The 27,139-nt window shown below is 37.3% G+C and overlaps 2 protein-coding genes across 2 annotated transcripts in view; one reads left to right on the forward strand and one right to left on the reverse strand.

Moving 5' to 3' along the window:
* LOC146002372 (protein unc-93 homolog A-like) overlaps nucleotides 1-18,463 on the reverse strand; it is a 116,091-nt gene extending 97,628 nt beyond the window's left edge. Inside the window, exon 1 of the mRNA XM_083140100.1 lies at nucleotides 18,396-18,463. The gene's annotated coding sequence lies outside the window, so the exon portion shown is untranslated. The remainder of the gene's footprint in view (nucleotides 1-18,395) is intronic.
* Nucleotides 1-27,139, forward strand: part of LOC146002373 (protein spinster homolog 1) — a 407,500-nt gene that overhangs the window by 74,859 nt on the left and 305,502 nt on the right. The window lies entirely within an intron of this gene.

The raw sequence follows: 27,139 nt of genomic DNA on the forward strand, positions 1-27,139 counted from the left end.
GACATAAGTAATGAATGAATAACAATTAACACACAATAAAGCACTGGCCACGAGTAAGCACATTACAATAACACAGTATAAGCAACACGCGTACTGATAAATGAACAGAAGTGAACATGAACGTACACTGACGTCTGGTAGCCGACAGTGTTGCTAACCATTTTTCGGCAATGTCCCTACAGACGTAGTCAAAATGTCCCTACAACTGACCAAATGTCCCTACGCCAAGTAAAGTGACTAAAAAAAAAACACCTCATGAGCATGCAAACAGAAGATAAAATATACACATTTACTTACCAAATCTTTCTGCTCGGTGCTTCCACAATTAATGAAGGAGCGAATTTACAATACAGGACCTCTCCCCGATTTTTTGTAATATTTCGCATACTCACTAATTGAGGCCTCCTAATCACGAATTTGAAGTTAAAATTTGGGGGGTCACGTGTAGAAATTGCAAAATAAGTGACATTGAGTGGTCCGCGATCGGCACGATTGCTTATTATTTACCGGAAGATTTTGTGTTTCCAATACTTAAAAAACGAAATATACATTCCTGATATTACTACGACCCCAAATTTTAACTATGTTTGCCTATCCTAACCTAACCTAACCGTACCTGAATGGTTCGTGGGGCTATCCGTCAATGGTTTGTTGGGCTACCCGTGCATGTTTTTTTCGAGCCCAAATTTTAACTATGTTTGCCTAACCTAACTTAACCTAAACTTACCGAGAATGGTCAGTGGGGCTATTCCTGAATGGTTTTGCGGTAATTGTGATTACGAACCGAAAAAAAATATTATTTTCGTAGCACTTTAACGGCAAACGTTCATCATCGAAGACGCCATTTTCGTATCCTGCAATTTTATGATTGATGTACTGTTGCCAAATTTACCTGTAATCAAATCAGTTCTTCTACATCGTGATTGTCGCTGTCACATGTAAGCACGTTCTTTGGGCAATATACTGAAATCCATAAGTTTATTAATTAGCCCACAGCCATCCTCCTGCACACTCCACCTAACAATCTGTACAACATTAACAACTTTTTTACTGTTCTCTTCCGCCATTCTTACACGATCCATGCTCTCCAAGTATGAAATCAACAGTGTGGCAACGCTGTAGACAGCGTAACTAATTTTAATTTGTTCATATCAACAAATATGGCTACCATACTTGTATACGTAGAATCATTGCGAGAATTGAAAAGCTTATTTTACAACTTCTACACGTTAATGAACATTTTTCCCCCTCACCCCAACATGTTAACTTGAGATAAATAATCACGAATAATTATTTCGTGAGTATAAGACGTAGCATAGAAATTACAGAAGGGTCCGGTATTGTAAATTCTTGCTTTAATGAATAATAGGGGTGTGCTGGACAGAATTTTTTGGGTCGGGACGGGATCGGGACGGTAATTTTTTTAAATCCCGACATTCGGGACTGAAAAATTTGCAATTTCCCGACCAAGTCGAAAAATTTTCTGGACGGGAAATGTTCGAAATTTCCCGAAGCACTGGAAATCTCGAATTTTACAAGTCATTTTCACTTTAAGTGATTGTTTTTGCATTTCTAGAATAAAAACTTACAACTTTCGATAAGTTCCAGAAACTTACAAGGCAGAAAACGTCGAGAATTAACGACTTTTTAAAGTAAAGAATCCAGCACACCCCTAATGAATAACGTTGAGTCGTTTACTGTTGATTATGTTATTTGAAGTCATACATGCTGCTGCTGTGAAGAGATAGATTTTGGTTGGTGATGCTGTATTTCCTGCATTCTTTAACAATTTTGGTCCCATTTTATTTCCCTTTTTTGTTTTTGTATCACTTAACATTGAAAATATTCTTTCCGTTTCCGCGTTAGAATGCGGCAATGTTAGCACTATTTTCGCGAGAGTGGAAATGTTTTCAAAAAGGAACTTGCCTTGAAAGTTTTTGGTAACCGATAACATGTTCCAAAATTCTGATGGAGATCTGTTAGTTAGTTCTTTTTTCTCCTCCTCGCTAAAGTATCCAGATAAACTAATTCATAAAATGTAATTTACCAAGATTGAAAAAAGTACCTACGTTTTCCCTCATTTGGCAAAATCTGTCCCTACGTTCCTACGCGGGCGAAATTTAGTGAAAAGTCCCTATGCGGAGGGACATGTCCCTACGGTTGGCATCACTGCCGACACGTGCAGTATGAAGCGCCCTCTCGCGGCTGACAACTCACCCAACCCCCGATAAGCTGCAGGCGCTGTCGCGACAACTGAGAATAAAGTAGCGATGACTAATCTAAGATTAGATGTCAGAAATAAGGTGCCAGAAATATTTGTATTTGGGAGGACACCTTTTCCTGCATCCGTGCGACAAGGTACGTGCTTATTTCAATTGTAATTGTAACTGTAATTGTGAAAAGTGGAAACATTACAAAACAAGCGGTTTCTGTTACGGACTTCCTGAACGCAATTTGCCGGGACCTGTTGCATGAAGAGTCCGCGGAACGGCCGTCACTCTGGCGGTGAACGACTGAAATAACCTCCCTGTATATCTATGTGCGTGGTGCCAAAAATCAAACAAGCAATTTTAAAAAAATGATTTTAATAAAAAAATTAACAAAAATGTTTTTTTAAAAAAATCATCATTTTTATCCGCTCTGAGAATAACCAAAGTAAAAACCGCATTACATCGAAAAAAATGAATGAAAAATACAGGAACCAGCTTGTATTTCCATAATCTATTATTTAATCAAAAAATATATGGTTCCACAGTTTTCAATATTCCAAGAATTATATGTAGTTTTAGGTGAGAAGTCACAGAACGTAAACCTTATGAGTAAAATGTCCTCCTAGTCTTTTCTTGAATGAAGTATGCAAAAGTTAACAACTAATTGCTCATCTTTTGTTGTTATAACAAAAGGCTGCGTAGTGTACAGAATCATTGAAATCCAACACCAATCATCCATCAGCATATTTTACAATTCCCTTATCTCCCCTATTCTTGAATACTGCTCCCCTATCTGGACAATGGCTTCAAAAGCGAACCGCTCCTGAATTGATCCTGTCCTCAACTTTCTCCTTGCCATTGCTATTGCTCAGACACCTCCATAAAACAGATAGTATGTCTGTCCAACTACCACACACTCGTCGTGAATTAGCAGACATGAACGTTTTGCATAAAATCATGAATGGCAAAATTAAATCCTAATATCTTATCATGAAATTTAATCTAGGAGTCCCCACACGGCCAACCCGCACGTTAAGCTCTTTCACAATCCCACCACAAGACACTCCCTTCTACAGCGGTCTCTTTTCTATAAGCTTCCTCGCTCATGTAATAACCTGCCTCCAAATGTTCATACATTTTAGCCAGAGCAAAGTTTTAGAAAGTTGATAACGATGTCTCTATATATTTGATTTGTTTTCTGTGCCATCCTGTACTCTATTTTGTTATTATTATTGTTCTTTTCCTGCTGTTACTGTTTCAGTGTAAAATTGTCATTCAGCACTGTATCTGAAACTTTATGTAAAACTAATAAATAAATAAATAGAAACTCTCCCCCCGCGGAATTTTTTTGTGAGAGGTGGATTTTTGAAGCCAACATTGTTGGTGGGGGGAATACCCCTGTACCCTCAGGATTTCGGACCCTGCGCTGCGTTTAACTTAGTAATATAAAATGCACTCGTGCTCGATTAAGCACTACAGACATAATTTCAATATTTACACTTATTTGTAAAACCTTTAATGCTCATAAGATGAATTCATTAACGTAGTAATAGATGGACAATAAAAACACCCCCCCGCGGAAATTTTTGGTGAGGGGTGGATTTTTGAAGCCAACATTGTTGGTGGGGGGAATACCCCTGTCCCCTCAGGATTTCAGACTCTGCTTTAACTGTCATTTGATGCACTAAAAGTGCATTAAGGTAGGTTCGATGCATTTCCAGTTCTGGCGTGATTCAGCGAAGAGAAAATACATTTCAATTACAAAGGATTTCTTTAACCACCAAGTGACGTGTAATACATTAGGTACAGGCAGTGGTCAGAAGTAGCGCGCTACTTGTAGCGTCGCTACAGTAGCTAGCTACAAAATTTGTAGCTGTAGCTGTAGCGACGCTACATTTTGAAAATTGTAGTTGTAGCGGTAGCGAAGCTACAAAATTCCTGTAGTTGTAGCGAAAATTTCGCTACAGCTACATTTTCTCTCAGCATTTTGAGGTGAATTTTGAATGTGGCAACAGCGTCAGAAAAAATCAACAATAACCTTTAATTTTGCAGGAGGTTTATAAAGACAAAGTCAATTACATAAAAATACAGGTTATCTAGATTGTAGATTATAGATAACTGCATGTTATTTAATTAGTATCTGGATATCTAACTAACTGACATATATGAATATATTCCAGCTAACAGCTACGTTTTATTGAGCTTCATCGCTATTTTGGGGAGAAACATGCCTCGTTTGCTGCGCCGCTGGAAAAAAGTGCCTCGTTTGCGTCATCCCCGGAACAAATCCTGTGGATATCCATGGTGTAAGAGACACCAAAATGTCATTAATTGCTGAGTAAAACACAACTTGCAGTGCAAAAACGAGCGATGGATTTTCCACTGCACTGACAAAGGAATAGTGCCAGCAATAAATGGTTCAGTACGTTAACAGCATTGATCATCGTCAGTATATAGGATCTCACCAGCAAGAAATTATTGTTACAAGAATGATAGAGTTTCTGGAATTACAATTATTTTCGCGAAAATATTTGTTCACAAATTTTAAAATTACTATACGTGTAGAACACTCGGGTTTACACGACAGTTTCCTCAATATATTGTATCATATTGTAAAAAGTACGTACGAGTTATTGACATTCCTGCAGAAACGACAATTTTCTTTAGTTCTTTAGTTAATATACATAGTTTTCAAATTTATGTATTTTTCCTACTTTTGCGTCACTTTTCTGTAACTTTTGCTAATCATGACATCATCATCATCCTTTGCCGTTTCCTGCCTCTGACTGGGTCGGCATAGAAGTGAAGCCTCTCCATTATTTCCTGGTCTTCCACCACTCCTCTCTATCCAGGGTGTTCCCAATCTTCTCCTCTTCTCCTAACACTCTCTGCTATCTGCTCTTTCCACCGACATCTTGGTCTCCCCCTTGGCCTTGTTCCCACTCCTTGTGCATTGTAAGCTCTTACTGGTAGTCTTTCTGCATCCATCCTCTTCATGGCCGAACCATCTCATCTGTGCCTGATCTATCCTGTCCTGAAGCTTCACCACACCCACTGGCTGTCGGATCTCCTCATTCCTTATTCTATCCCTTCTAGTCTTCTCCCATAGACTCCTTAGAATTTCATCTCCACTGCCTGCATCTTTTTCTTGTCTCTCTATGTCACGTAATTATTGGCACATAGTATGTGTTACATGTTACCTTCTTGCATTTCATAGGTACATCCCTGTTCCATATTAATCTTCGAACGCTTTTATATAGTCCACCACCCATTTGTCCTCTTCTGTTTACCTCCTCATCTATTCTTCAACTCTTCTCAATCATGACAATGAGGATGAATGGTTTATTTAATTATTCTCTTATCTATACTAGTAGCTTTCTAATCAGCAGCTAAAGAAAGTATAGGATACCATAAACCGAGAAAAAGTAAGCCATGGTTTGATAATGAATGTCATAATCTAATAGAAATAAGAAATCAGGCTAGACTTAGGTGGTTAAATAACTCTGATGATACAAATCTAAACAATTATAATAGAATAAAGCGAGAAGTTAACCGCACGTTTAGAAGTAAAAAAAGAGATTACTTGAAAAGTAAAATTAACGAAATTGAAACAAACAGCAAAAATAAAAATATCAGAGATTTATATAAAGGTGTAAATGAGTTTAGAAAGGGGTGGCAACCTAAAGTAAACTTGATAAAAGATAAAGACGGTGTTTTTCTAGCTGACCCAAGCGATATTCTAAATAGATGGAAGAACTACTTTAATGACCTTTTAAATGTTCATGTAGGAGATAAATCAGAAGTAAATGAAGTCCACACAGCAGAACCTTTAGTTCCAGAACCTAACTTGACTGAAGTTAAAGATGCTATTAAAAGGCTAAAGAATAACAAAGCACCTGGCACTGATTTTATACCAGCTGAGTTAATTAAATATGGTGGAAATTCATTAATATGTCAAATTCATAAATTAATTTGTTTAATATGGAATAAAGAAGAAATCCCTCAACAGTGGAAAGAATCCATAATTGTTCCTGTGTTTAAAAAAGGTGATAAAATGAACTGCAATAATTACCGTGGAATTTCTCTACTCTCAACAACATATAAAATATTATCTAACATTCTTTTAACAAGACTAACCCCATATGCTAATGAAATTATAGGTGATTATCAATGTGGATTTAAACGTAACAGATCAACTACAGATCAAATTTTTCACATCAGACAGACACTTGAAAAAAAGTGGGAATATAATCAAAATGTCCATCAGCTATTCATTGATTTCAAAAAAGCGTATGATTCGGTCAAAAGAGATAAATTATATAATATATTAGTAGAGTTTGGAATACCTAAGAAGCTTGTTAGTATGATAAAAATATGCACCAGTGAAACAGAAAGTAAAATTCGTGTGGGTATTAATATGTCTGACAAATTAACAATTCATGATGGGTTAAAACAAGGAGATGCATTATCTCCTTTGCTCTTTAATTTTGCCTTAGAATATGCTGTTAGGAAGGTAAAAGAAACTAACGAAGGACTAAAATTAAATGGTGTGAGTCAGTTGTTAGCATATGCAGATGATGTAGACTTACTGGGGGACGATGTGAATACAATTAAGAATAATGCTAAAATATTTTTCAAAACTGCTAAAGAGATAGGTTTGGAAGTTAACAAAGAGAAAACTAAATATATGCTTACAGGCCGAAACCAAGTGTTAGGTAATAATCAAAATCTAATTATTGATAACAACTCGTTTGAACCAGTTTCCAAATTCAAATACTTAGGAGTAATATTAACAAATGAAAATTATATTAAAGACGAAATAAAAAGTAGGCTTAATTCAGGAAATGCATGTTACTTCTCTCTTCATAAACTTTTGTCTTCTCGTTTAATATCTAAGAAACTAAAAGTTAAAATATACAAAACAGTAATTTTGCCTGTAGTATTATATGGATGTGAAACTTGGTCCCTTACATTGAAAGAGGAACATAAATTGAGATTATTTGAAAATAAGATCCTTAGGAAAATATTTGGACCTAAAAGGGATGAGGAGACAGGTGAGTGGAGAAGGTTACATAATTTAGATCTACATAATGTGTATGCATGTCCAGATATTATTAGAATAATTAAATCAAGAAGACTTAGGTGGGCAGGCCATGTGGCACGAATGGGAGAGGAAAGAGGAGTTTACAGGATTCTTGTTGGTAAACCTGATGGTAAGAGACCTGTAGGAAGGCCAAGACGAAGATGGAGGGACAACGTTGAGATATACCTAAAGGAAATCGGTAGGGATGGAAAAGAGTATATAGATCTTGCTGAAGATAGGGACAGATGGAAGGCCTGTGTTGCTGCAGCCATGAACCTTCGGGTTTAAGAAGGCTAGGGAGTTAGTTAGTTAGTAGCTTTCTGCCACTTTCGGCTAATTGTGAGAACGAGGAAGAATGATGAATGATGAGCAGTGTGGGGAATGGAGGAGCAGGAGGATCCCATCCTCCCAACTTGGCGTCTTTCCTACTTTTTGTTTTGAGTCCATTTTATGCATAGATAAGCTGATCGAGACTGTATCCGAGCCACTATGTGCCTCCGCTGGGTATCGAACCTGGAGCCCTTTTGTAAACAAAGGGCCCCAGGTACTTTTCATTCAAAATGCTGCCATCATATCAGTCTATTAAAAAATGAAATATTTATTCTCAAGAAAAATAAGTTGATGTGAACATAAACGTAATCCTACCAAATTTCATTTGTGTATAGTTGTAATCATTAATTTGGGTAACACCTTAATTGCAATATTCATATATCAAATTTGAATTGAAATGCCACTTGCATAGGTACGTTATCCTCAAAAACTATAGTAAAAATAAGTAACTGAAGTAACACAGCTATCAAAATCATTGAATGACGGGAATCATGATAATAAATAACAGAATCTATTTACCAGTAGTAGGGGATTTTTTAATATTCACATGGTTATTTTTAATTTTTTTTTATGCAGAAGTAGCGCAAAAGGTAGCGAAGTAGCGAGTAGCGAAAAGGAGTAGCGTAGCGAGCTACTTTTTGAGAAATGTAGCTGTAGCTGTAGCGAAGCTACTTTTAAAATGTAGCGTTCTGATCACTGGGTACAGGTCTAGATACAATATATACAATCGAGAGAAGCACTTCCGGAAAGCAATAAATATGAAAGCAACAGACTACCTATAAGACCATGATTGCAATACATTAACGCAATACACGAACCTCCCCAGGACAATTTGCAATACATGAGCATGCAAGATATCAATCACAGGGATGTATCAAAAAATCCACAGTTAGAAAATTGTGGTTCCTTTCCGATTCGTGCACAAAGGTAACTTTCAAAGCAACTCCTACATCAAACAGATGCCATGATGTGGAATGCACTGGTGGGTTGAGAACCACTCATATGAGATACCAATGAGAGCACATAGCAACGGAATAGCATTCAGAAGAACAAAATAGAACTGATGTCTGCTTTTATTTTAATCACTCTCCCCCCGCCCCCTTCCTCTGTTTGAAGTCCTCTTTTGTGTTCTGATGTCAATTCGAAGCTTTTACGAATCCCAGACACTCATTACTGAAGAGGAACGATATATGCCAACCTTTCATCATTAATAAAATCGTTGAGTTTGTGTTCAGTGTTTGCTTGTATCTGGCAACATTGTGGATCCATTCACTAAATTATCAATTGACATTGAAAGCATCAATTCCTTATGTTTGTTCTTGCTCCACAAGCAAATGCGTTGTTTAGTTACATTCGACTTTTGTTTACCGTTGAAACCAGCATGAAGGGAGAAGGACTCTTGAACCACTGAGGGACTTACAATTACTGCTATATAGCTTCGTGAGATTGGCTGTTAAGTGTCTGAGTGCAGCTAAAATTTCTCTGAGTACCACACGTTCAGGCACGTATCTAGAAATACATGTCGGGGGGGTCTGATCCCAGTGGCACAATAATAATAATGTTTAAATTAAAATTATTAAATTAAATATTAATTACAATATATAAATTTATTAATTTTGCATTATTATTATTATTACATGAATACATAAAGAGATGGTATGATAATAGAAATATAACATCATTTATTAATAGGCCTACTCAGGGGCGCTGACTTGTCAAAATTATTAGGGGGGGCTCTGATCACTGAAATAAATTAATGAATGACTCACTACCTCCCTTTTTTTAAGATTTGGCCTCAATGTTCGGAATCTCATAGAAGCCCATGAATTCCTTAAAAATATCAAATTTTTATTCACAGTTGGAATGCAGAATATTAATTGTCCACGGATGGATATGTCACAAGTTTTGTCAACCATAATAGCAAAATATTCCCGACTTGTAATATCTGCTACCACGGAGCGCAAAACAGATCTTCCTAATATATCAATGATCTGGTTCTGAATGTCATGTGAGAGCCTTTTGTAGCCCGAACGTCCCATCCACTCTCTCCTAGTTCATGCACATCGTCTTTTGAAACTCTTTTTAGTAAAAAAATTAATAATACTCATAATTACAGTAATAAGTAATGTGTTTTGCTGTCTCTGGTCATAGCCCCCACAAAGTTGATGGTTTAGCGGTCTCAGCCCCCAAAGTTGGTCTAGATTCTAGAACATTTCAAATGTGTATTTAAAGTTAAGTTCATGTCGCACAATTCAGAGTAAACTTTACAAGAGAAGCAAAATAATACATTAGATCCTCTTAAGCAGAATTGTTTGGGGGGCTCTGACCCCACATCGTTAACATTAAGGGGGGTCGAGCCCCCCAAGCCTCATGGAGTCGGCGCCTATGGGCCTACTTAGCTTGCGTGTACTTAAGATCGCGAAATTTTGTATGAAAACAAGGAAATTAATGTCAAATAGATAAATAATTGAATAATATAAAAGGATGTCAGATCCAGTTGACGAAAGGTAAAGTTCCTGATTAATATTTTGTGCATATTATCATAAACAGTAGTAATTTGGTAATGTCCCTCAAAACAGTGTGATCCCAATGTAATAATCCTTGTCTTCCAAGTTCATAGAAAAAAAAATAACCATCGATTATACAACAGATGCTAGAAAGTAAATTTTCATTATTTTATTTTAGCACTAGGTAAGTCTTTCGGGGGGTCCGGATCCCCGTGGACCCCCTCTAAATACGTCCTTGCACACATTGGATCATGTTAGAAATGGCTGAATTAATGGGCGCATACAGGCAGAGAAGGGGGAAGGCAGGTAACTGCAGTCGCTTCTCCCTCCACGCAATCCCATTCCCTCTCACGTGTTCATTGGTGGAGTCGTCTCGCGTCACTTCTTGCTCAGACTTTTTTTCGTTCGACTGCTCCAGAGATAACTGGGACAGAGTATTGTTTAGAGCAAGAATTCGTATTTATTACACACCCTCCTTGACGAATAGGCTAATAGAAATGAAACACCAATGTAGGCATGCAAGGAAACCAAAGAAAGGAGTTCCACAACTTCATTTCCCCCCCGGCAATTTCGGTATTATTCATAAAATTTCCCTTTCCCCTGAAAATTGGACCTCGATTTCCCTTCACCGAGGAAAATTTCCCTTCATGTAGCAACACTGCCTCTGCCAAGCACAGAAACTGAAAGGAACAAGGAGCTTTCTTTCTCCCGCCAACGCAGAGGTGGCAGACCGTGTGTTTTAAATAACCAAGCACCAGTTCACAATCTGGAAAGAAACCAGAAGGGTTTGATGGAGAACGATCAGTGGCGTACATAAACCATACTTAAAGCTCTTTACACAATACTTAAATCCGGGTTTGAAAGTTTGTTTTAATAGTTTGTATCAGTGGCGGCGATTGAGTCCAAAAACTGGGGGGGAAAGGTGCCAAAACTAGGAGGGCAAAGACTGAATATTTCCCTTCGTAGATAAGGTGTATCATAGTGCGGGGGCAAAGGTGGCGAAAAGTGGAAGGCAACTGCCCCCTCGTCCCCCCTAATCGCCGCCACTGTATATCATATATCAGGGTGTCTACCAGTCAATAAATTATGCTTTTGGTCAAGTAATTTTGCTATTTTTTACACTATAGTGAACTTTTTATTGTTACATATCTGTACTGGAATTTAATAAAATTGAATATTTCGGAATCAAAATTTGAATTCAGTTGTGGTTTTGTAAAGTTTTGTAGAAAAATATTTAAAGTAATGTGGCCATTTCCCATCTAGGATGAAGTCTGAAGGATTAATTTTTACATGTATTAAATTAAAGGAAGACTAAATCTCTTTTTAAAGTGCCGCTTCTGTTTTCATCATAACTGATAACTGACCTTGTGGTAAGGGTTTTTCATTTAATGAAAATATATATTTTCGTAATTTTGCAGCTATACCTGAGTAGGGGGTGATTAAACAAATATTAAGAAAAAGGAAAAAAAATTGGTTTTATTTGGTAGATACCCTGTATATATAATGAGCAATTTCCCACACATTAAAGCGCAATGTTAAGAAAATATACGAGGAAAGTTAGTTTACCGCTGGTAAACGAGGTAACATGGATAATACGCCACTGCTACGGGATCAGGAAATATAATGTTACCAATTTCTTGGCATAAGAATATCTTTTCACTTGATATATTTCGAAAATAAATTTTCTTTGAACAAATTAATGACATCATTTCACAATTTTGGTATCAAATGTACACCCTGGCAGAAGTTATATTATTATTATTTTTAATTTTTCATACTTTTTGATATTTAAGCATATATAACTGAACGTGGTAACAATCTGATATGCATAAAGGTATCCTTGCTTTTACGCTGAGTCCGAAATACAACCCTTTACCAAAGGGTAAAAGATAATTTTTTTTATTTTGTTTTTGTCAGATCACGTGTATACACTCGACCAAAAGAAACGGGCCTCCTCTTACAGAAGGGAGTTGGAAACACTTGATGAGAGACTGAAGATAAGGTCACCAGTGACACGGAGCTTAAAGTGTAAACTTGTTTCCAGCGAGTTTTCTGTTTGAGTCTATCCGACATTAACTGTTTAGTGTATGTCCTCTCTCCCTCTGTATGTGTGCGCAGGAAATAAATAGCCAGCTCAGAAGCTGTTTCCTGCCGAAATTCAAAATGGACAACAATTATTTCTTCTGAAGCCATGAAACTCTGTTAGTTCCTTGAAGGCTCGTAGCTAACATTGTTCTCCTGTGTGGTGCTGACCACGTTGACAGGTCTTGCATACAGTTTCGGCATTGACGGTGCAGTGTTTCCAATTCAATATCGTGTTTTCTTTAATAAGAAGTGAGGCCGTACTTTTGATTTTCATGGTACAGCTCACTGAAACAATTTGTTACTTGGAAGATTTTTTTCTGCAGTGCCCAATAAAAGAAATACTTTTATTTTATGAATGCGAACAAAATTTTCGGTCGTACACAAAAGATAGACGACAGATATTTTATTTTACAAAAACAGATGTAGCATTCTCAGCCAGGCGCTCCAAGAGCCGGTGCCCTCCCTCGGCTTGCAACTAGTGACGGGCACCATCGACTAATTTCCACCATCGACTAATTAGTCGTTAGTCGAAACAAAATATCGACTAATTAGTCGAAAAAATTAGTCGACTACTTTTTCGACTAATATTAGTCGAATTAGTCGTTCGACTAATATTAGTCGAAAAAGTAGTCGACTAATTTTTTCGACTAATTAGTCGTTCGACTAATATTAGTCGAATTAGTCGTTTGACTAATATTAGTCGAATTAGTCGTTTGACTAATATTAGTCGAATTAGTCTTTAGTCTTTATGTATGTATATATATATATATATATATATATATATATATATATATATATATGTATATATATATATATATATATATATATATATATATATATATGTATATATATATATATATATATATATATATATATATATAGTATATATATATATATATATATATATATATATATATATATATATGTGTGTGTGTGTGTGTGTGTGTGTGTGTGTGTGTGTGTGTGTGTGTGTGTGTGTGTGTAGGCGCGGATCTCTTCATTACAAGGTCACGCATGAGAACATTGAGAACAGTCTCTGTGGCCCGAAACGTTGAGTTGTGTACTCACGATGTCAGTCACCATCAAGGTTCCGGCTTCAAATAAAGACGTAAAGAAGACATAGGCAGGCCCATAGACGGGAATTATCATGTGTCTTGGGTGGGGGGGGGGGGGGCAAATCCAAATTGGAACAAAGAAAAGATGCGAAATGTTGTTTGTTGGAGTGTCAGATGTGACCGATAACTTTACTATAGTAGTATTACAGTTAGACATACAATTATAGAGATGCTACATTAAAATCTAAAGTAACGGAACAAATCAATCTCACTGATAGATACCTCGCATACGTCGTACAGCTTCATGTTTGATGTTTACATATATTCTTAGAAGTATTCTAATAGTATTCTAATAGTACTGTATTCCTTAACAGTGTTTTCAAATTTCCTTTAATCAACAGTGGAGGCGAGTTCTTGCTCCCATACTATCCAACACATATTGGTCGAAATTTTTAAAGGGGTGTGACCATTATGTGAAGCTTTTAAAAATATAGTTCTGATCAGTTAAAAATTATTTATTACGATGTAAACTGCCTTTGGTGCAATATTAGGATGAATGAAATACTAGCGAATAAGTTGAAATTGAATAGTCTAAAACGACAAACATAATTTATTTGTGACAGTAAGCCTTTTTTCGGTATGAAACAAAAAAGTAAGACATTAGTTGTTATTGATTTGTGCATTATAGTCGAAATATTACACCTGAGAAAATTTACCAGAGTATTGCGAAACTGTGTCGAAAGATCATGCGCCGCTATAATTGGTTTCGTTCTCTAACGCACCAATGCGACGATTACGAGATGAGAGATTATAAACCATTTTTTTGACTGAAAAAGCAGGTTGCGACGGTTAGTTAGAAGAAACTCGGGACAGGGATTAAAAAGATTTGACTGTCCCAAAAAATGTGGATGTCTGGTAGACTTGCATCAATTGTTATAAAACTACCTGGGTACAATTACCAAATATGGCAGACTGGAGCCTGCCTCTCTCCGCGAACAACCCATTCATTTATGCAAGGACGAAATAAAATTAATTCGTCAATTAGTTTGATAGGTTTTATATAGCATCACATTAAAACATTTCATAATTCGAAGGGGTAAATGCCCTCATCGCCCCTTGATTACGCGGATCTACATGGCTTTCTTTGTGAGTTTCGATTCACTAATTTCTTAATCGTCACTCATCATCGTCGTCGTGTTTACTCAAAAGTGGTAGAAAAGCGACTCTAAATAAAAATGCGAATACTATAAGAGGCTTCAATACACCCTTCTCAAGTAATGAGTTGCTGTTTTAAGTCCACTTTATGCACACTAAGGCTAATCGGGACTGAACCTACAGTTTAAAGTGGGATCTGAACCACTTGTGCCTCCACCGGGTATCGAACCCGGGACCTTTTGATTACAAGGCAATGACGCTACCACTGCGCCATGTGGGAGGTCCTCTCTCAAGTAATGATTACTTTCCGGTTCGAAAATAAGGTTTACAACTTAGAAGCAATATCATAATGTAAAATGCCTATTTTGTGTAGTGAAACAGCAATAATGAAACAACTTGAAAGAACGTTACTCATACCTGATGATTATTTGTTACAAGTTTCTGCAGTAAATAATCCTATGTCTTTCGTTATAATTTTCCAAATTTTTAGTCGCTTTTCTGTCTCTTTATGCTAATCAGGACAAAGAGAGAATAAATGGTGATTAAAGAAAATTAATGAGTAGAAACTTACAAAGGAACACTCCCATGAAAGGATTCGAACCCGGAGTCGTGATTGGCGGATAATGTGAATGGCCACTCAGCGCAAAGTGAAGATCAACATACAAGGTTGTATTATAGCGAGTGCAGCAAGTTTGAGATTGTACTTTACAGCGTAAAGTTTAGTATTTGCTCCACGAACATAATTAGTGTTCATTTTTATTAAAACTAATTTTCCCTTGCCTTGCGTGAGAACTGGTTGATTTTAAACTATATTCTTAAGTTTGACATTAGTTTTAAGTTTAAGAATATTTTCATTACGGTACAATGCTTTTAAGATAAGATCTCTAGTTCACATGAAGGCCATACATTGAGATTTAAATATTGCGATATCTTTCTTGCACCACTAATGATACCTAGGGATGGTTAGGTCTTTGAATTCCAAGAAATTCTCCAAGTCCGGAATGCGTATCTCTTGAGAAAAGACACCATTGTAAACAACAAATAGCCACATGAATGACTACAGCAGGGGCACCTTTCGCTTTCAATTTGGCATGCTGTGAGGCGGTACCGGAATTTTCCAGTCACTCACCTTTCCAAGAAATTAAATACACCTAGGCCATTCTCCCTCGCATCACTTCTTAGCGATAAGCCCTCTCTATTTCAGTGGTCTACGCTTCGTCTGGAAACTGAATCAGAATCAGTTGTGTTCGATTTCCACTGATATTAGTCGGAAATAAAGTCGATTTCGACTGAAATTAATCGTGTGACTATTTCGACTAATATTAAATGTGAGAAAATTTACTAATGTTGCGAAGTACTTACTTAAAAAAATAATTTTCTGCGTCCAAATATCATGTGTCGCTCTAACTGGTTTCGTGATCTGATGCGTCAATGCGACGATTGCGAGATGAAATATTATGCTTTCATAGTGTTAAGCCTTGTCAATCAAGATAGAATCCTCCCCCTCCCCTCAAGTTTTGGCACCCAATCCCATCTATGTTTGAGGGCCTCCCCGATGGCGCAGTGGTAGCGTCTTTGCCTTGTAATCAAGGTTCAATACCCGGTTGAGGCACAAGTGGTTCCGATTCCACTGTAAACTGTAGGTCCAGTCCCGATTAGCCTTTCTGTGCATAAAGTGGACTTAAAACATCAATCAATCAATCAATCAAAACCATCTATGTTTGACTATCAATTAACCAATCATGATAATTAGATGTATAGAAAATGATATATTTTTAAATTAAGTATGTGATAGCAATGATACTTATAATGAAGAGCATGTCTGAACTCCACGAACTCTCCCTCAGAGTGCCCAGACATAAAACACGGAGCAAGGAAACTTTCCACACTGCAACGCCCAGACTCTCGCTCATACAACGTTCAATATTCCAAAGGCTACCGAAACAATTCAACAACATCTCAAACCAAGTAGATATATTCACTGCATATTCGTCTTTTATCACCAACTTGAAAAACATTGTACATAAGTAATGCATTGTGTAAATAATCTGTTTACCTTGGTACTGTCTTGTCTTGTTTATTATTTATATTTTGTTTATTTTCTTTTCTTTATTATAATTTTTTAATTTTTTGGTCTTGTTTAGTGTTTAATGTGTTCGTTTTAACACCAGTGTACTTTTTACTGTTGTTTCTTTCCGGTTTAAAATGGCTTCTGCTGTACTGGAAATTTCAATAAATAATTAAATGAAAAAAAAAGACATTTTTTCATCGTGAATGCAGTTCGAAGAAAGTCGGGACGGGGATTTAAAACAAGGACACTCTGGGCTGAATTCGGGCGTCTGATAGATATGCATCAATTAAACCTTTAAAGGTTATAATACTAAAATTATAAAATAACCAAATATTGTAGACTGCAGAGTCCTGGAGCCTATCTCGCTTCGCGAACAACCCATTCATTTATGTAAGAATAAAATCGAATTTCTTGCAAAATCTGAAAAATCGTCAATGTTATTTTCGTAGGTTTTACAGCTTCATATTAAAACATTTCATAGTTGGAGGGGGTAAATGACCCCATTGCCCCACCCCTTGAGTATTAGGCTGGACATGGATGTTCTTTTTGATCAATTCGTCCTCATCGTCGTGGTTACCCAAAGTGACATACATCCTCTATCTTTCTTTATTATTATCCTCATTTTACATCGCTTTTATGCCTCTTTAGGCTAATCGGGATGATGAGAATGAATTGTGATTACAGGAAATGGATGAGTGGAAACTTACAAGAAACACCCATGTCCACCACAGGATTCGAACCCGGAGCCGTAAAAGGCGTGAATGTGAATGAACCACCCTGCGCGCTCTGCCACCGATGTTGCTGGCAAATTTGTACCCCATAAGGGGCAGAAAGGTAAATTAACATCTAGCGACTGCAGCAAGTTTGAGATCGTTCTGGACAGCGTATATTTTAGTATTTGCCCCACGAACATAATTAATGTTTATTTTTAATTAAATTAATTTTACCTTACCTTGCATCAGAGCTGGTGGATTGTAAACTTTCTTCTTATATTCGACCGGTTTTTTAAGTTTAAGAATATTTCCATTCCAGTAAAATGCATTTATCATAAACCCTCTAATCCATCTGAAGGTCAGAAATGGATAGTTTTGCTTTTAAAATGTTGCGGTGTCTTTCTTGCACCAACAATGTGCACTGGCCTGTGAATACCAAGAAACTCTCGGAACTATGAATGTGTATCCCTTCAGAGAAAACAAAAATAGCGACATGAATGACGGTAGGCATCGCCCCCTGGAGGTAGGGGGGGATAGAGCTACAGCAGGGTCAGCTTTCCCTTTGCATACCAGCTCTGTCGCGGCATCAAGGGATAAAAGATTCCAGTCACTGACCTTTCCAAGACCTACCTGCTTTGCTTCCCTTCTTGACAATAAGCCCTCTGCTCAAGTAGTCGATTGTTCGTCTGGAAATGAGACATGTTCGGTCATTTCGACTAATATTAGTCGGAATGTTCCCGACTGAAATCAGTCGAAATGTTCCCGACTGAAATCAGTCGAAATGTTTCCGACTAATATTAGTCGGAATGTTTCCGACTAATATTAGTCGAACGACTAATCCGACTAATATTAGTCGGAATGTTTCCGACTAATATTAGTCGAACGACTAATTCGACTAATATTAGTCGACTAATTTTTTCAGTCGACTAATTTTCATTAGTCGATAATTTTTTCGATGGTTTTAATAATCGACTAATCGACTAATATTAGTCGACTAATGCCCATCACTACTTGCAACCCCCCGCCACACAAGTCCACACCTGCCAGTGATGTCCGGGCAGCATAACATAACATAAATTTGGGATTAACTTCATGACTTCAACGGATTATTTAGTCTACTGCATACATTTTTCGTAAGAGCTGCAACTATTTCTGAATTCAAGACAGTTCTAATAATGGGACATACCTGTTTTGAAACGTAGAAAAGAAGAGAATTTCTTGCAGATTGTCTCATACCCCGGAAAGTACGTGAAATCTGGAAGTAAAAAGAAGTGATGTGTAATTATATGACGCCATATTACTTTAAATTGTAACAATGGATGATATCTTGCTAAATGTAAGAGTTAGGCCAGTGGTTCCGAAACTTTTTCACATCACGGCGCCCTTACTGTTTCAAGATTGTTCCGCAGCGCCCCATTTAGACTGTAGGCCTATCTAACGCTTGCAACGCTCAGTTAGTGTGGTTACGTTGCATGCCTTAAGTTAAAAACTAAACACACATTTCAAATCCAGAAACATTCTATGTGTAAAAGTACTAAAACCATGTGCAGACTAACAATAAGTATCTTTTCAGTGAAAATATTGGAACGTTTCGCAGCACCCCAGGGCGCCGCGGCTCACACTTTGGGAACCTCTGGTATAGGCATTACAGTAATATCAGGAGCGTGATGTTCATTTAAGCAAAGGAAAAATACATCCGCGCATAATTCTACATGGCGAAATTCCACGTACTCAAATGTTAATCAGCGTGGCTAGCTTGTTCTGGACCTAGTTATCAATAATGCCAACAATAATGGTAAGACACATGTAAGCAACGCACTTGCCACTCCAGCCAGACACGCTCATTGCTCTCTGGAAGCCAGCGCCACGCCGCGGTGTGTGACTGTAATCTCCCGTGTAAGAAACTGGAAAAACGATTGCGGTTCGAGCTTTTAGTATTTTGGCGATACCTTTCCTTTACCGCCCCCCCACCCCATACCGACAATATCAACTAGAAAAACACTGTATATTTCTGATTAAAGGCTTGCTGATGGTAAAATGGTTGAGTGATGCTAGAAATTTCAGAGACAGACTAAATATTATTTCAAAGTGACGAGTTGTGTGCAAATGTTCCTTCGTGGCACGGTAAAATTCACAGGAGATACATGTTTACCTTCAGAGTTGAGGCATACGCCTACATTTTGTTTTGTTTCATTTTAGTAACTGTTAGTATTATTATTATTTTTGTTAATAAGGTTACAATTAAGCCATGCATTATTTCCTTTGAACCATATTAACTGGAATAATGACTTGTAGTAAATAAATATTTAGGTATGCAAAAAACTATTTTAAGGAAAATGAGATGGATTGCAAGAATGTACACGTGTACATAGAATAGAATGTGAGTCAAGATTGCCAGGTTCACTCTGGTTTTGTCACTGGAGATTAACAAAAATAACACAGAACAGATTCGCTGGAGAGTGGAAGAGTTTTCTAATTATGTATTATTTCAATTCATTTAAACTTAATTTGATTTGCAAATATCTTATTTAAAATGAGTTCATATTCTATTTACATTTTTCATTTCGGAAAGTTTTCAACCTATGTAATGCGGTTTTAATTTCACACGATATACTCCTACCTTTTGACAAAATGGAATGTGTTGTTGCTCAGTTGAAACAAAGATGGCTGTAGTATTTAGTACAGTTAAATAGTACATTTCACACACACGCAAACACGAAATAAATAACTGTTTTTTTTAATAATTTTATTGAAAAACTTCTACGTCTTCTTGATGACTTCGTTGTGAGAGTTCTTGTTTTAATGTTCTTTCACATCTCTGATTATGTGTGAATCTTTTGTGTCCATTTTTATTTTTTTTTGTCTATTCTCATAGATTGTGTTGTCATCGATATTGAACTCGCTAGTCTTCTTCTTTCTCAGTTTGTGCAATATTCACTGTAACTAGTTAGGGTTTAAGCAAGCAAAATTCTATCGACCGCCACAGTGGCGGCGATTGGGTTCCAAAACTGGAGGGGCAAATACAGTATATTTCCTTTTGTATATAAGGTTTATCATAGTTGTGGGGCAAAATTGGCGAAAATTGGGAGCAACTGGCCCCTTCAGGCCCGCCCCTAATCGCCAGCCTAACAATACTCTGTCATCTAAAACACCCTTATTTGTACCCAAGGATTTTTTTATCCTTCGCAAAGAAGATGAAACGTGTAGGAGACAGACAGACATCCTTGCCTAACTCCTCATTCTACTTTAAACCGATGAGTTCTGGTCACTCTTCCACCTACACTCTCTCTCGGGAAACTATGAAGAAAGGCCGTGCGTAACGGTAGAGAAGGGAAGAAAACGAGTGGGCGGAACAAAGCATTGTGCGTGGCTGCAAACGGCTGGTAGCTGCAAAAACATTTTTCCCCTCCATGCACTCACTTCCCTTCTTACGCGTCCATTAGGCGAGCCCTCTCGACTTGCGTAGGAATTTGCTTTCGTTCGCTTGCTCCAGATTTTCTCGGGACAGAGTGTAGTATAAACTATAAAATATATTTTATACATGGGTGACTCGGGAAATGTTAAAATTAGTTTAGTAATTATCCATTTATCTGTTCTAAATTATGGCATAGAAGACTTAGATGCAGGTCATGTGGTATGAATTGGAGATGAAAGAGGAATTTGCAGGATTCTTGTTGGGAAACCTGATGGTAATCGACCTGTAGGAAGGCCAAGACGAAGATGGAGGGATAACGTTGAGATGGACGTAAAGGAAATCGGTAAGGTTGGAAAAGATTGGATTGATCTTGCCCACGATAGAGACAGATGGAAGGTTTGTGTTGCTGCAGCCATAAACCTTCGGGTTTAAGAAGGCTTGAGAGTTAGTTAGTTTCAATTATGTCACAGGACTTAAACCAAATAATTTTAACATGACCTTCACAAATCCGTATTCTTTCTTTGAATTTTACTTAACAAGAAACAAATAATTTTCCGAAAGCAACATCTTGTATTCGCTAAAGCATTCGGAAGTTTTATTCCACACTTATCATCCACACCATATTTTTCTTCCTTATTCGAGGAATGAAATACAGATGGCACCTCTCCTCACTTTATCCTCTTCTCATTTTATCTTTTTCTCAAGTTAATCCAATAAGAAAGTTCCGACTCCTGAAATCGTTTGGACATTAATGCAGATAGTTTCTTCTCTCCTTCTATGTGCTGGCAAAAGGAACAGTTGCCAAAAAAATGAACGTTTTCGTTTTCTCACAGCTTTCCACGTTCTCTTTTAATGAAAAGTTTGATTTCTTTCTCTTTTTTCCCAATCACGAAGTACCTTTTCCTTTATTTTTTCTTTGTTCCCCACAATTTCTTATATTTCCCCCCATATAATTGATAGGTTTGATGTCTTAAGTCCACGTTATGCACAGTAAGGCTAATTGGGACTGGATCTACAGTCTAAAGTGGGATCCGAACCACGATGTGCCTCCACTGGAATCGAACCTGTTCCCCCATGTAAATCAGTGTCTCAATTCTGATCTTCTGTTTTTCCAATTCCAGTTGATAGGTTATTTGTTTGTGTGTGTCTTAGCACGTGCAAATGTGCCTTTTTTGTATGTATGTACAATCACCTTTTTGTATGTATGTACAATCACCGGCAATAGAAATGGGACACCTATATCCTGAAATACTCGCTTCCCTGCAAGGCATTGTGTGTGTTGCGGTGGTAGAAGTTGCCATTGAAAATTGCTATTAAAATCCACTTATCGCCGTGGAGTTAGGCAACACACATATCACCTTGAAGGGAAGCACGTGTTTCATAATCTACGTGTCCAATTTTTATTGCCGGTGATGGTACATTGAAGATGCGGGCGAGGCAGGCGCGGTTGGTCCTACAGAGCACAGGATCAGTGAACCCCCAGTAATATACGATAATCACCTCGAGAATGAACAATAAACAATGTGTTTACATTTTCACATTATTTCGCTAAAATTACTACACAATAAGTCATGTATTTGTGTCCGTGACAGGGCGAAATCTTTTGCTGAGAAGAAGAAACCGCGAATCGGCTGCCCTGATACAGACCCTCAGTTGAACCCCCACAGGACAGCTCGTGCCATTGTGAAAGCTTCGTGCGGGAGCAGAAGCTCGAGGAGGGAATAGGGAGAAATACATGGAACAGGATACTGCCTGCTACGTCCTCTCACGTGAGCATCTGCCAGCTTAGCACATGGTAGAAACAATGAGATACCTCTGGGCACAGATCAGGGTGACTAACACTACGAATATATGGAAAGAAACAATAGATTTAACCCACTACGGAGGGTACAATTCGGAATATATTCTTGAATAATCATGTACAAATATTAAATAACTTTGGAGATCTTTCATACAATACTTTTCTTCTATTTTTATTTCCTATTAATTGTAGCCGATCTTCTTCTTTGGGCTACTTCTTCTTGTAATCGATGAGGCTTCTTCTTCTTCTTGTAATTACTAAGGCTTCTTCTTCTTGTAATTACTAAGGCTTCTTCTTCTTGTAATTACTAGGTCATCTTCTTCTTGTAATTGCTAGGTTGTGACGAACCCTGAGAGGTGAGAACTCCCAATCAGAATGTCAATGCCTGATGGGTAGGTATACTAAGTTAATGTGAACAATGTAGATGACATCTCAATTACAAACACTGAAATCACACCAAATTCTCACACGTGACCCCACCCATCTCATCGGTAACGCTGGTAGCCGTGTTAAAGAATTACAACGATTAAGCTTAAACAAACCAAAGAATATTGACCAAAATTATCCTAAAAGTTTATGTCCACCATTATTGATCTCAAGAAGTATAAAACCGCAGCAGAAATGAACTTACGCTTTATACTAAATTCCGCTGTCACCTGTCCACCCTGTATATTAAAATGAACCCATCTCCGTTGACTTATTGACGCACCCGAAAGATGAACTTAATTTAAATTCTTTCCCGATAACGAATACGCTAAGGTAAAAGTAAGTAACAATTTCTTGAGTTATTATTCATGCACGAGTGACCAGTAAGAAGTGAACCCCCACCTGTAAGAGATCACTGACATTAGTATGCACATGGTTATCTTACATGAATTGAAATCTGTAAATTAAAAATATTCACACTAGAGAGTTGATTTATGAGCATTTATTAACTAAAACAATTGCAGAAATAAGAACTGCTGGATTTTAATTTTGAATTACGACGAACACATAACACAACACTTTGTGTAAGCTACATTCTGCACCTTACCAACATGCCAGACAATGGCGTATTAATACGTGAATATCAACAGATGTGACCGCTATCTTTTATCTTAAAAATCGATCACACCATGCTCATTGACACCGTCAATTATTACGTGTGGAAATAATCTGAAAAATTACCAGTTTAGATCATTTTGACGTTGCTGACGAATACAATTTTATACCATTTCAACGTATGAAAACCAACAATGTAATTTGTTTATATAAGTTTTAGCAGCCACAATTATTGACAGCTAACGGACGTAAACATACGTTACAAAATCTCTCATTCGATATGAGGTAAATTTTGACAAATATCACAGAAAATAATGAATGAATTGAGCACAATATATTAAAATTATATACAATAATTAATATTTACACAGTCTTAGGCAGCGAGAGAATTCCTCGTCAAGATGGCTACCTCAAGCATATGCTTCGCGCTCAAATTAACGACGTATTGAGTTCCGTATTATGGCCATAATATACGCACACGAAAGCTAGCTTAAATCACGTATAAAGCCGATGAGTTTCATGTATTCTCAGTTGGATTTGAGTTTATCCGTAATCACTTAGATAGAAAAGGATTCCTACTTACAATGCATCCGGGTCCTTCAATTTGTGAATATTGAGCGAAAATAAAATTCACATATCCGCTCACACCTTCACTTGCGCTCACAAATTTCTCGTGAAACAGGTAATCTTATCCTTTGTGGGTCATAGGCATCCTTCAATTTGGATGGATCGCCTATAAATGGACCGATATCCCTTGATATCTACAGCATCAAAACAGCTCACTTCTGCGTCTACCATATTTTCTCCCCGAACTCCTGAATCGCTCTTCCGCGACCCGTTCCTCACGTTCAGATTCCAACCTGCGATTTCCGGCAACAAGTCCAATTCCCAGTGCAGAACTGCTTTCACATCCAACGTATGTCCGAGAATGATTAAAACCCATGGTTTAATCTTTGTTTATCACAAACTCGCCAAATCACATTAAAGAAAGAAGCATTTTCTTGCTGGATCCCGTTCGGAAATCAAGATCAGTTATTACCAATGAACCGTTCAAAAGATCTGTTACTCGTATCGCGCTGCACAATGTTGCCAACAGATGTAAAGATTTTGCTCTGTGAGTCCTCAAGAATATAAGCATGCGCGCAGCAACAGCCGTGGTTAATTTTCAATAATCATTATCAATAATATAGATAAAAACATGAATACAGTTGAATATAATATAACTCGTATAACGATACCCGTTATAATTGGCGCCCAACAAGAGGCTGAACCCAATTAACACATAATTTCTTATTCCTTACAACATCCAACATGAAGGTAAACTCAAAACACAAATTTACACACCATAACAAGATTAGTATTACACTACATTTACAATATTAGCAATCATCACTCAATATCAAAATATTTACATATATATCAACTTTTGATTATAGAATCTTTACAATATGTGCGAAGTTCAAATCGCACTGGTCACTCAACACTAGTGCACCTCAACTGGTGCTGATTTGCAATTAAATCTCACGATGGCACGCAGTCCCTACAAAAGGTATGGCCAACTAGTTTGAACAGACCACCGCTGGCAAACGCTAATTTGAACCATCCAATCACAATAACCACCACATCAACTGCTTTGACATCAAAGAAACCCTCAAAAAAAAATATATATATAAATATATATTGACTTTGTACAAGCTTGACGATAGGCTTGACATCCTACTCGATGCCCAACACCTTTGTGCAAATCTAATTGCGTTTCTCATCAAGCCCCACAATTTATTTTCCACCTACGCCCCTTTCGATCAGTGTAGTGAACTCTACCTCGAACTCAGCAAGATCTCTCCTATCAGATCACCTCTATTCCTAACTTGACCCAAGTCTGTGCACAAAAGCAAACCACCGACTTGAACTACCGTATGAAAATGATTTGGAGGGGAGAAACAATAGGAATTAACTTCATGTTCAAACCCGCCGCGAAATTGTACCAACTTGGCAACATTGCCCGCCGCAGGCACTATCTCACTTGGCAAACAAGAATATCCTACCCTTACCCTCTAATCTTCATTTCCCTTCAAATCCCTGACCAAGGAATCTCCTTGCTCCCAGGTACTTTTCAGGTTCATCAATATTTCCTGAACCCCTGTAAAATTCCCGTCTTGCATGTACTCTACCCAATGCTTCAGTTTGTCCAAGGAACATTTCCATAATTTACAATTTTCTATTGATTGATTATCATATCTTTCCCCTGTAACACAATCAATCAATGCCAGTGTGGAATTACCACTATTTTTGATGCAAAGATAGGGCCCAACAAAGAGTTCACAATATTTCTTTACTACCTTATCTCTCACACCGCCAGAATTTTGATTTTTGATGAAAACCAAATTTCCTACTTTAACCTTCGGATGAGTTGCCTCGTTTGCATTAAGCTTTTTTAACCTTTCTTGCCTTTTATTGAAACTGGTTAGATTTGCCATGACCAATTTGCCATCCCAGGTCACATTATTACCCACGTCCAAAAACGGTATGCCGGTCAATCTCCTCGGCATGTTCAACCTGAGTTCCGAAGGCGAAAATAACATTAAAATTTTAATTTCACACAAGATAAGTGTTTAAAGAAATTCTATAATATTTGAGAGCTTGATCTGCCAAATAGCCAGGAAAATGTTTTTTAACAGATATGAATCCTTGTTCGGACAAACTCAGCAACCTTAACTGAATACGTGCAAGAATAATTATCTGATAGACAGAAGCAACAACAAACAGCTGATGACATCAGCCCCGTAAGTACGCGGCGAATAAATTCTGTCACCTAATGTTTCACCATCATTATTGTTAGTTACATATTAACACCACAAATAAACCACGACACTCGTGATGAGCGAATCAAAAGTAAGTTTCCGTAGGACTCATAACTTCACATTGCTATGCCAAATTTTATATAAAGTATGTTCGTACCTATTGAATATTGACTATAACAGCTAACCTTTATTGTAACCCTGTAAACGTTATTGAGAGACACATTCTACTACAGAAGCTCCAAGACGGACTCGTGTCAGGATCAAACCATTATTATGCGCAAACGTCCTCTCGACATTCTTCCGTTCTCACATAACCTATGCGTGGAGACAACTTTAAAAGGATGAACAAATACGACAACTAGTGTCCCTGATGTTCTCCTACGTTCCTTTAGAACGTCCAAATTTTCAATTTTTACTACAATAGATTCGTACTAAAATTTCACAACGATACTACGTAGTATGCACATTTAGCAACAGATTTGAAATGAAACTACCTACGTCATGGAAACGAAATCGAATCTAAGGCTTATAGAGAAGTCACTTGCTTCTAAATGATGGTGAAGTACCATAACTCCACATAAGCTTCTATCTTCAGAATTCCTGCACTTAATTGACCTTAAGATTCCTAATCCTGAGTATTAGCTTCACATAAGATCCCCAATGAAATTACGTATCAGAACCAAATTAATATTAAAAAAATATTTATACTCAAAATTTCTTTCTAATCACCCAAAGATACATAAATTATATTATTTGCCATTTAAAATATATTACGTGCAATATTTACATTTGTACAAAGTAAACTTACTACACTGATCTAAGAGTGATGATTGCTTTGATGACCTCACTAGTTTTCATCTTTGAGCAATCAT

The sequence above is a fragment of the Lepisma saccharinum genome, chromosome 18, assembly GCF_977018435.1.
Source record: "Lepisma saccharinum chromosome 18, izLepSacc3.1, whole genome shotgun sequence".
Classification (NCBI taxonomy): Eukaryota; Metazoa; Arthropoda; class Insecta; order Zygentoma; family Lepismatidae; genus Lepisma; species Lepisma saccharinum.